The following is a 9982-nucleotide window of genomic DNA, read 5'->3' on the forward strand; positions in this document are numbered from 1 at the left end:
GTACCATTTAACCAATAGAGTACTACGACGTAGAAATCAAATACATCAACACGTCAAAACGACCTTAGGTATATATCTTTGCTCCTATATATGTTATGTCAAAAGAGCCTTAGTTGCGTATCTCCGGTCCTATAGGTCTAATCATGACATGAAGCCTAAAATGATAGGATTTAACCGAGATAATACGATGGTAGAGAGAAATTAAACATGGCGGCATCTAATAACACCTTAAACTGGCAGCAATAAAACGAATTACGGCACAGAGATGTGTGGCATATTACGTGACAGGATTTAGCGAATACCATACAATTACGTCATACATCTCTTTGCATACGTCCACTTTTAGTTAACTACTTAGTATCTATTCAGTACTTTGCTTTACGGTGTTGAGGCATGGACTCTTAAACAGAAGAATGTTAAAAATCTTGAAAGCTTTGAGATGTGGTGCTACCGCCGTATACTAAAAATAAGTTGGGTGGATATAATTACAAATGATGAGGTATTAGAAGTTATTCACCGGTCACCGCCTTTTCTGTAAATGGAGTGAATATTGTTTTCCATTTAATATTTTTTCTCAGTTGAATAATTCCTGCTGGTATTTGGACTAAGCTTACTTCTTTTCCCCATTCAAGCTGTTTCATAGCTAATTCTACTTCCTCTTTATAGTGCCCTGTTCACCTGTTTTGGTAATTTCGGACTATTTCATCTCTTATAACATAAAACAGTTGTTTCAGATATCTTTATCGCGTTTCCTTTTTTTATGGATGAATATTCTGCCGTTTTCATCTTCTACTATTTCATATGGAGCTACACGATTAACAATTCCAAATCAAGAAAACATGAATAACACTTCGAATTATATTATACAACTAATAGTCCAAAAATGAAGAGCAAGAGGTAGATGGCCAAGAAGCCGAAATCTTAATGACGAACACAAATATAATCGACTAATCAGACAATTAAGATCAGCGCTACATGATGAAGGCAATGCCACATTTGAACACTACATTAGTACATTGTCTAAAGAAGATCATTAAGTATGAATAGCAACAAAAACACTTAAAGAGACCTGAACAACACAACTCACCATTTAAGAAAGATGACGTTAGTCGAGGAAGATCAGACCAGGAAAAAATGTCAACATTTTCAGAATACCACATAATAATAGTCAAGCAATAGAACACTGAAAACTTTTATTTTTAACTGTACGCCCATGAATGACTTACCATTTTTTAAGTAACACTTAATATTGCACTTGTTTATTGTATTTTTTTCATCTTTCAAGATAATTCTTATAGGGATATATGTATTTATAACATACGGTCTTATGGTCTTATTACGGCTTTAAGATTATTCGACCCAAATGTATCTTGTACCGCACTGCTAATTGAGAATTATGTTTGTAATGCGATAAGAGGTCCGGATATACGAGACACCAGTGACTCATGCCGCACTGATAAAAATCCGACAGGAATCTGTATTTCTATAAAAAAAGAATATGTAGATTAATTTGTTTTGTGTATTAATTTAGTTTAGTTTGAACAAGACTTGCAGTAAAAGATTTTTCTAAATATAGAATGTAAACCATATTCCCAATGCTTTGTGAAAGAGAACCAGTTTATAATATACCGGACGACGAAGGACTTCAACATCTAATTAATAGGATTACCACAATGTGTGATGAATATGGCCTTAAGCTAAACACCGCAAAGACAAAGGTGATGGTCGTCAGTAAAACGCCAACACAACCGGAAGTGGTAACAGCTTATGGTGAACAACTGGAGAGAACTAACAGTATCACTTACCTTGGTTGTAATCTAAATGAGAACTGGGATATGAGCAAAGAAATTAGAATACGGATAGAGAAGGCCAGAGCTGCATTCTTTAAGATGAAGAATCTGTTATGTGGAAACAATATTACTTTAAGTCTGAAAATTTGATTAGTGAGATGTTATGTGTTCCCTACTCTTTTGTATGGTGTCGAAGGTTGGACTTTGACGGATACACTTCTCAAGAAACTGGAAGCCTTTGAAATCTGGGTGTATCGGAGAACCCTACGAATAAGTTGGGTGGATAGAGTTCGTAACGAAGTTGTTTTGCATCGGATGGGAAAAGTTACGGAAGTCGTCAAAACAGTTAAAAATCGCAAACTTGAATATTTTGGCCATGTTATGCGCCACCCAGAGAGATATAATATACTCCATTTAATAATACAAGGCAAGGTAGACGGAAGAAGAGGGCCAGGTCGAAGAAGAACGTCATGGCTTAGAAACCTGAGAGATTGGCTTAACAGATCCTCTGCATCTCTTTTCCGAGCTGCCGTCAACAAAATTACTATAGCCAATTTGATAGCCAACGCTCGATAATCGAGCTCGGCACATGTAGAAGAAAAAAAGGACGACCTTATTTTAGAATATTGGTCGATGAATTGAAATCATTGTTCAAGAAACGAATTATTCATGTGCAGATGTTTTACTATAAAAACATGTAGAACCAAAATCTCGATTAAAAAAGTTGCAACCAGTTACTCAGGATGGAACTTAACCCCATTATTGATTTTACAAGTGATAAAATGGGTCGACAAAAAACCAGTTTTATTCCTTACATCATTTAAACATAATAGTTGTATCTTGGTTTAATCAAATGAAAAGAAAAATTATACACAAGTAGTAAAACCACAAACTATTCTCGATTATAACTTGGTGAAAAAGAGTGTTGATTTTAGTGATCAAGTGGCTTCTTACCAAAGCCCAATACGCAAAATTCTGAAGTAGTACCGAAAAGTGGCAGTGAAATTAATATTTAATACCTGATTTAATACCACAGTAGTCAATGCTTAGTTGCTAAATAACAGAAAACGTAAAAAAGTGACAACCTATCCTTGAGTTCAGACTGGAGTTCGCGAAGGCATTTGCAAATAAAGAAATGTTGTAACCTTCACGACAAGTTACATCCAAAAATACCATCTCAGGCAAAGCGATGTAGATAATACAAAGAGAAGAAAGTGTACAAGATGTTACAAATTTTTAAGAAGAAGCATGATTAGTAGAAAGGCCGATAGAAAAGTTAAAAAAGTTAAAACATACTCTGAAGAATGTGATGGCAAAACTGCAATATGTCTAGTGTGCTTTATTGAATCACATTAAAAAACAATTTTACTTATACAGGAACTATTATTGAGTAAAAACGTATTGTGCCTCAAGTGGCCTTATAATATTGGATAAGTTGATAGTTTCTAGTAGAACGTTTTTATTGTTAATTACCTCCGTAAAAGTGAGTTATAGTATTTATAAAAAAAATGGATGTAAATAATATACCTTCGACATCTAAAAAAGCTAGATTTGAACATAAACGTAGATTGACCACTGTTGAATTACAATCATTGTTAGAAGCATCTCGCTAAGACAATGTAGATTAAACGAATGGTGGAAGTGACCCTGATTGACTCTGATGAAATATTTGCACAAAGTCGTTCAGAAAAATCGAGGATTGCGTTTTGGAAAGAGACAACACAAACAGAATTTAAGACTTTTCTCGGGCTTATGTTCCATATGGGTACAATTAAGATGAACCGTCTGAATGACTACTGAAAAAGTATGGGTAACTTCTATAATAGTGTTGACTTGACTAGACAATTGATCATAGCCCATATTAAGAAATAACCGAATAGACAATCCTCACTTGTCAAAGAAACTAAAAAAACGTGAAGTGGTCTAAAAACTAAAAAGTCCCCTATTCAAACTGGTTTTTAATAAAAAATTTAATAATATGTTAAAGTTTTTTTAATATACCCTAAAACTGAAAGCGCAAAGAATCGATTGCAAGTTACAAAATACTTGTAGTCATACTGTTTGGACAAGTACAGTTGTTTAAATAATCGGTTTCTGTGATAAACAAATTGAATAAATTGTAAAATATTTTTTGATCTGCTTGATATTTAGCACACTTTAATAACTCATCAATTGCCATAATTTCAAGTAGCTATATTACCTGTCGTTAGGCAAAAAACAAAGTTATTAACATTTATAAATTACTACAAACATAATATCTTACAGTTTACGGTTTTTTCGTTTTTTCTTATCTCAATTATTTATGTATTTAAATTTGGTATTTGTCTACATAAAAAACTTTTTATGGTCTACAACATTTATTTGAATTGTTTTTCTTTAGAATGTATACAAAACGTTTTATAAGCAAATTATTTTCTTTTTGCCTTTTAAGATTGTTTAAAAAAACAAAGCAAAATCAACTTTAGTCAACTCAGTCTTTACGAATTTTTCGTCGGCTACCCCTCATACTATTTAGAATTTATATTTCTGTATAAGATTTTTTTAAACTATTTAGCGAGGTTCCGTGAACTACTTTCTTATGGCAAAGTCAAATATTATTTTTCTATGTGATTAAGCCACAATTATTGGTCGATATTGAGATGAAAATTACATTTTTAATTAACTAATATTTAACGATATGTTTTCCAATATTTAACCTTGTTTATTGTACAAATTATGTAAAAATGTGTATACACATTTTGTACAAAAAACGTTTTTTGAGAACGATTTCCTGAATGGAAATCAAAATGTCAAACATTAAATAATTAAAAATGTAATTCTCATCACAATCACAACCAATATTTTTGACTTAATCCCATAAAAACCTAATATTTATCTTAAACTATTCACTGATAGCTTCGATAAAACAGGTTGGAAATTAAAATATGTAAAATATTCCCCGACACAACTCTCTGGGAAAAAATATCTAAATAAATAGATATAACAACTGAACATTGATATAAAAAAACCTGTTAGTTGACCCCAGCCGGCTGAAATCAGCCGGCTGGCAGGTAGATTCAATGTCTTTATTATTTGAACTTGACCGACCGACCAAACCGATCGATATTTTTATGTTTTCAAATATAATTTTAAGTATTAATACTGGCAACATCTATTGGCTTTAAAATGATACCAAATACAATAATTTTACCTTCCGAGGTTACAATGATGGTTTGATGTAAAAAATTTAATATATAAAAAAATCGGATTATTGAAAAACCGACAACGGTGCCAAGCCTACAAAGGTGCTCTAAACGAACATACACGACTTATAAATAGGAAATGATAGCATTTCTTGGTGATGCTAAACTACTGCAACGTGAAAAGAGCTCTAAATGATAGCGGGATGTATATATATATATACATATATATATACATATATATATATATATATATATATATATATATATATATATATATATATACAGTGATGAGTGCCTTAAGAACCGGCAAAATAACGCAAAAGATAGAAAACATAATACGTTGTGAAATAAAAAGAGATGAAAGTAGTAGAGGTGGGAAATTATCGATAGAAACCTCTAATTTACATTACATTAGGACTATCGATAGTTTCCCACCTTTAGACGTTAGCTTATGAGCTAGTTGACTTCAGTCATAATATTACAAGTATGACGTCGAACATTAACATTTTTTAAATTTCGCATAAAGTAAAAACTGATTGAAGGCAATAAAGCAAATGTAAGTAAACAGTTTAATTAGAAGTAATTTGATAATTAATTCTGTGTTGACGAATACAGAATAACAAGCTATGATAATTCTGTATTGAGAAGAGTGTATGCGACGTCTCAAATCACAGTTTATTATTGATCAATACTTTAATTTTGGATAAAAACATACTCGTACTTAAACTGTTTTTACTTACATTACGTGATACGTACTGCTATGAATGAAGTCAACCAGCTCAAGCTAACGTCTAAAGGTGGGAAACTTTCGATAGATCTAATGTAATTTAAAGTAAATTATAGGTTTATATCGATAATTTCTCACCTCTACTACTTGCATCTCTTTTTATTTCACAACGTATTATGTTTTCTATCTTTTGCGTTATTTTGCCGGTTCTTAAGGGACTCATCCCTGTATATATATATATATATATATATATATATATATATATATTGATTTATAGTATCAGCAATCGGTCAGGAAATAAAACTCTATTTGTTCAGTCTCAATATTTCGTCACGATTTTGTGACTTCTTCAGGAGAAAACTGTAAATTTATTAGAATAATTAATTATTATATGTAAATATTTTAATACTTCTACAACTATAAGAATAAAAATTTAAATTTTTTTAGCATATCTAAATAAATGACATATTTGTTTGATTTTATTTAAGAGTTATGGTAACCGCAATATTTTATAGAGTGAATTCCCATTGTACAATTTTTAGTGAGTAGGTTAAAATAAACAATTACTATGACACTATTATCCATATTAAAATATAAATATATATATATATTTATATTATAAATATTATAAAATAATATATATATATATATATATATATATATATATATATATATATATATATATATATATATATATATTCTTGGGGAGTGCAGTCAATTTATTTTAGGCTTATAAAAGTAAAACTCTTTGAACTTAGTCAAGCTTTCAGAAATTCTATTTCCTTTCGCAAGACAATCTAAAAATGAATGTTTCCATTTAAATAAAATATAAACAAAAAACACTTACTGCTCGTGGTTACTTATTAATATCTACATTAATTATCATGTTTTCATTTTTCAAGAAGTAAAAATTTTGGAAAGAGAAATTAATTTATGTATTTTATTAATTTTCCCCTCCAACGACGTCAAAAATTGAAGAAATTGAAAGTGCCCCCCCCCCCTCAAGATGTGCCACAGATTTAAACCTTGGGGAGTGTGCTGTGAGATCTGCCAATGTAGGTCAGAGTACATGTTTTTTATGTATTGTGGTATAGGTATACATTATTGACTAGCTTAAATTTGATGTTTTAATTTCCACTCCGGAAATCGTTTTTAGAAAAGAAAATTCTGGGAAAATGTATAACCGACAAGTTGTTGTTTGTTATACCTACCGGACATCCTAGCAATGTGTCCAGTCCATCTTAGTCTCCGCACCTTAACACATTGATCGCCACGTCGGACATATATGGCCGACACCAGTAGTGCGTATTACGCCACGTCGCTCATATATGTCCGACACGATTTTTCTTGTATATCATATTGCGCCGCGTCGCTCATATTTGAGTGACACTATACATATTTTAGCATTAGGCATTACATGTGTGGCCACCTACAAAGCAACTGTGATTGGATTTCAGCTTCAAATTTCATTTCGTTTCATCCAAAATAAAATACAAAATAGTCAATTGGGTTTATGATTGACTCCAAAACATTCCAAACACATAAATGGTTGAGAGGTACAATCCGGGCAGTAAGTGTATATTCTTTTTGCTTTGTTCCGGGCAACATATCGTCCTTCTTCTTCTTTCATCTTGGCGTAACAAAAGACACATATTTAGAACACTAACTCTTTTGTTATTTTCATCCTTTTTGTTTGTAAGAAATGCGTGTTTGTTATGTTGAGTCTTTGTTTCTTATCTCCGTTTTATTTAAAAGATCTTGTACCAGTTGTTCCCTAAATAATCATTTTTTTTTTGTGAGGTTTATTTGAGTTTTAGAAACTGTAGGACTTTTAACAACCTTATAAATTAGAAATGCATTTACAATTGAAATTCCAAGCAGGTATTCAAAGGCAAGCTTTCGATACCACTTAACGCCCTTGCGTAGTGTAGAAGCATAAGTCGATAATTGGTCGGACACATCAATTCCTGGTTTTCCCTTGTTTTACGCTACCGCTATCTCCGGCTTTTCTTTTATTTGTTTTTTACGACTCTTACTTTGCATACTGGTACTTGGATGAATGTTTCTCTCTTCTATTTGAGTCATATTTGGTGAGTGTTTTGATAAAATTTTAACATTACGAGTGTCGCGCCATTTCATTACCACTATCCCATTTTCGTCTTCTCGTGCTATTGATTCACCTCTTTTTAATTTTGCAAACAAAACATTTTGGGGTAAGTGTTTTCTCTTGCTTCTAACTGTTCCCATAGTGTGTGTATTTCTATCAAGAAGTGACAATGCTATAACTGATGTAGAAGTTGTCGATATATAATGTGCGGCCTGGATCTAATGGAATACTAAGATTTATGCTGGGAAATCTGATGACTATGAAAAAATGTTGGATTGGGTCAGGCAGTTTGCCTTCAGCTTTCAGAAAATCTATGTTATAAGTGTAACCATTGGTAGAACATAGTTTGAACACCTTTACACCATACCTATGAGCTTTGTTTGGTATATATTGACGGAATATTAGTCTACCACGCCAAGGAACTAATGTTTCGTCTATTACAAAGTCTTCTCCTGGAAAAGAGGCTATATTTTATTTAGACGATTTTGGGAACTACTGTTCTCCAAAAAATGAATAAAACGAAGCAGCAACTCAAACCTGTTATGTCATAAAAACAAATACACGAAAATATACGCGTGGCCCCCAGAATTTTTTTTTAAAAATAGCTCTGGCGATCAATGTGTTAATAAATTTCACAATTTCTGGATCTGTCTATAGCTGATGTAATTCAAAGCTTGTAATGTGTGGTGTATATCTTCGACACCATAGACCATTTTCATTTATGGCTCAAAAAAATATATTTTCCTCTCAAAGATACCAAGTATCTCGTCGTCTTTGGATAAAGTCCTTGTTTCAGGCCCATATATCAAAACCGGTCTTATTATTAAGGTCTTGTAAATGTTAAGCTTTATTGCACGTTTTAGGTTATTTCTCATTTGTTTTTGGAGACCATGGAGACTTTTGTTTGCTATGGCTATGCGTCTTTTATTTTGTCGCTTGTCCAGTTCATTTTATTTTATTTACTAGCGATCCAATATAAGTGAATTACTTTGACTTGCTCAAAGGTCTATGTGTTGTGTTAATTTGGTTTCTCGTTGAGAATTATACAGTACGTTAAGTTTTAAATGAGATATAAACTCTATAAATGGCAACGCTGCGCATCGTCGACTTTCCACGAACCTGCTCCGTTGACCCGTCGCCAATAATTTGTCATTATACAGTGGTTGTTTAAACATGGCTGTTTATACGCCCGCCGAAAAAGTTCAAATAATAAAATGCTTTTATGGTGGTCATTCTGGACAACAGTGTGTAGATTTATTTTCTTGCGTACAGTCAATTCACATCGTTAAAAATTTTGAGAGTTATTTCCTCAAAAATTGCAGAAGAATTCCTCAAGAAGTGTCACCAGAAAAAGTTGAGGAAAGAAAATACCGGGATACACAAATTTGTGCAACAATCGAGGTAGATTCAACATGTTCAAGGAGAAACGGTGCTAGAGAGTTAGAAGTTAGCAATGTTACTGTAACGAAAGTATGGAAAAAGCACGGTTACAAGAATTTTAAGTATTAAAAAACGCAGCAGCTTTATCCATACGATTACTTTCGAAGAATGCAGTTTTGTGAAACTGTAATAACGAAGGATAATGATGAACCAACTTTAATTAAAAACATTTTATTTACTGATGAATCTTCTGTTTCGTTAATAGGAAGACACAATTCTTCCATTACGAGATATTGGGCTCGGAAAAACCAACACAGAAGTGTTGTTTACCGAACTCAACGTCCTAAAAAAACTTAACGCCTGAACTGGCATTTTTGGAGACCGCATAATAGGTAGATTTTTTTATTGAGAGCAACTTAAATAGTAGAGTATACCTCGATTTGTTACAGAATCATGTTCTCGCTATTCTCAATCTTCCTAATGTAAATATGGAGAATGTTCGGTTTCATCAAGACAGCTGTTCAGGTCATGGCACTCGAATAATTAGGGAGTATTTAAATAATACTTTCCCGACTCGAGTTATCAGTGGAACAGGCGATAAGTGGCCTGCGCGATCTCCAGATCTTAGACCCATGATCTTGATAGATCTTTTTTGAGGACATTTAGAAAGCATCATCTACTGCCCAAAAATTTGGATGAATTAAAAAATCATAAAAGTAGTCTCCAATTCTGTTACAGAAGAAACTGTTTCATCTGTTCTCAGAAGTTTTTATGACAGATTGGAGTACTGTTCAGC

The sequence above is a fragment of the Diabrotica undecimpunctata genome, chromosome 5 (genome assembly GCF_040954645.1).
Source record: "Diabrotica undecimpunctata isolate CICGRU chromosome 5, icDiaUnde3, whole genome shotgun sequence".
In the NCBI taxonomy this organism is placed as follows: Eukaryota; Metazoa; Arthropoda; class Insecta; order Coleoptera; family Chrysomelidae; genus Diabrotica; species Diabrotica undecimpunctata.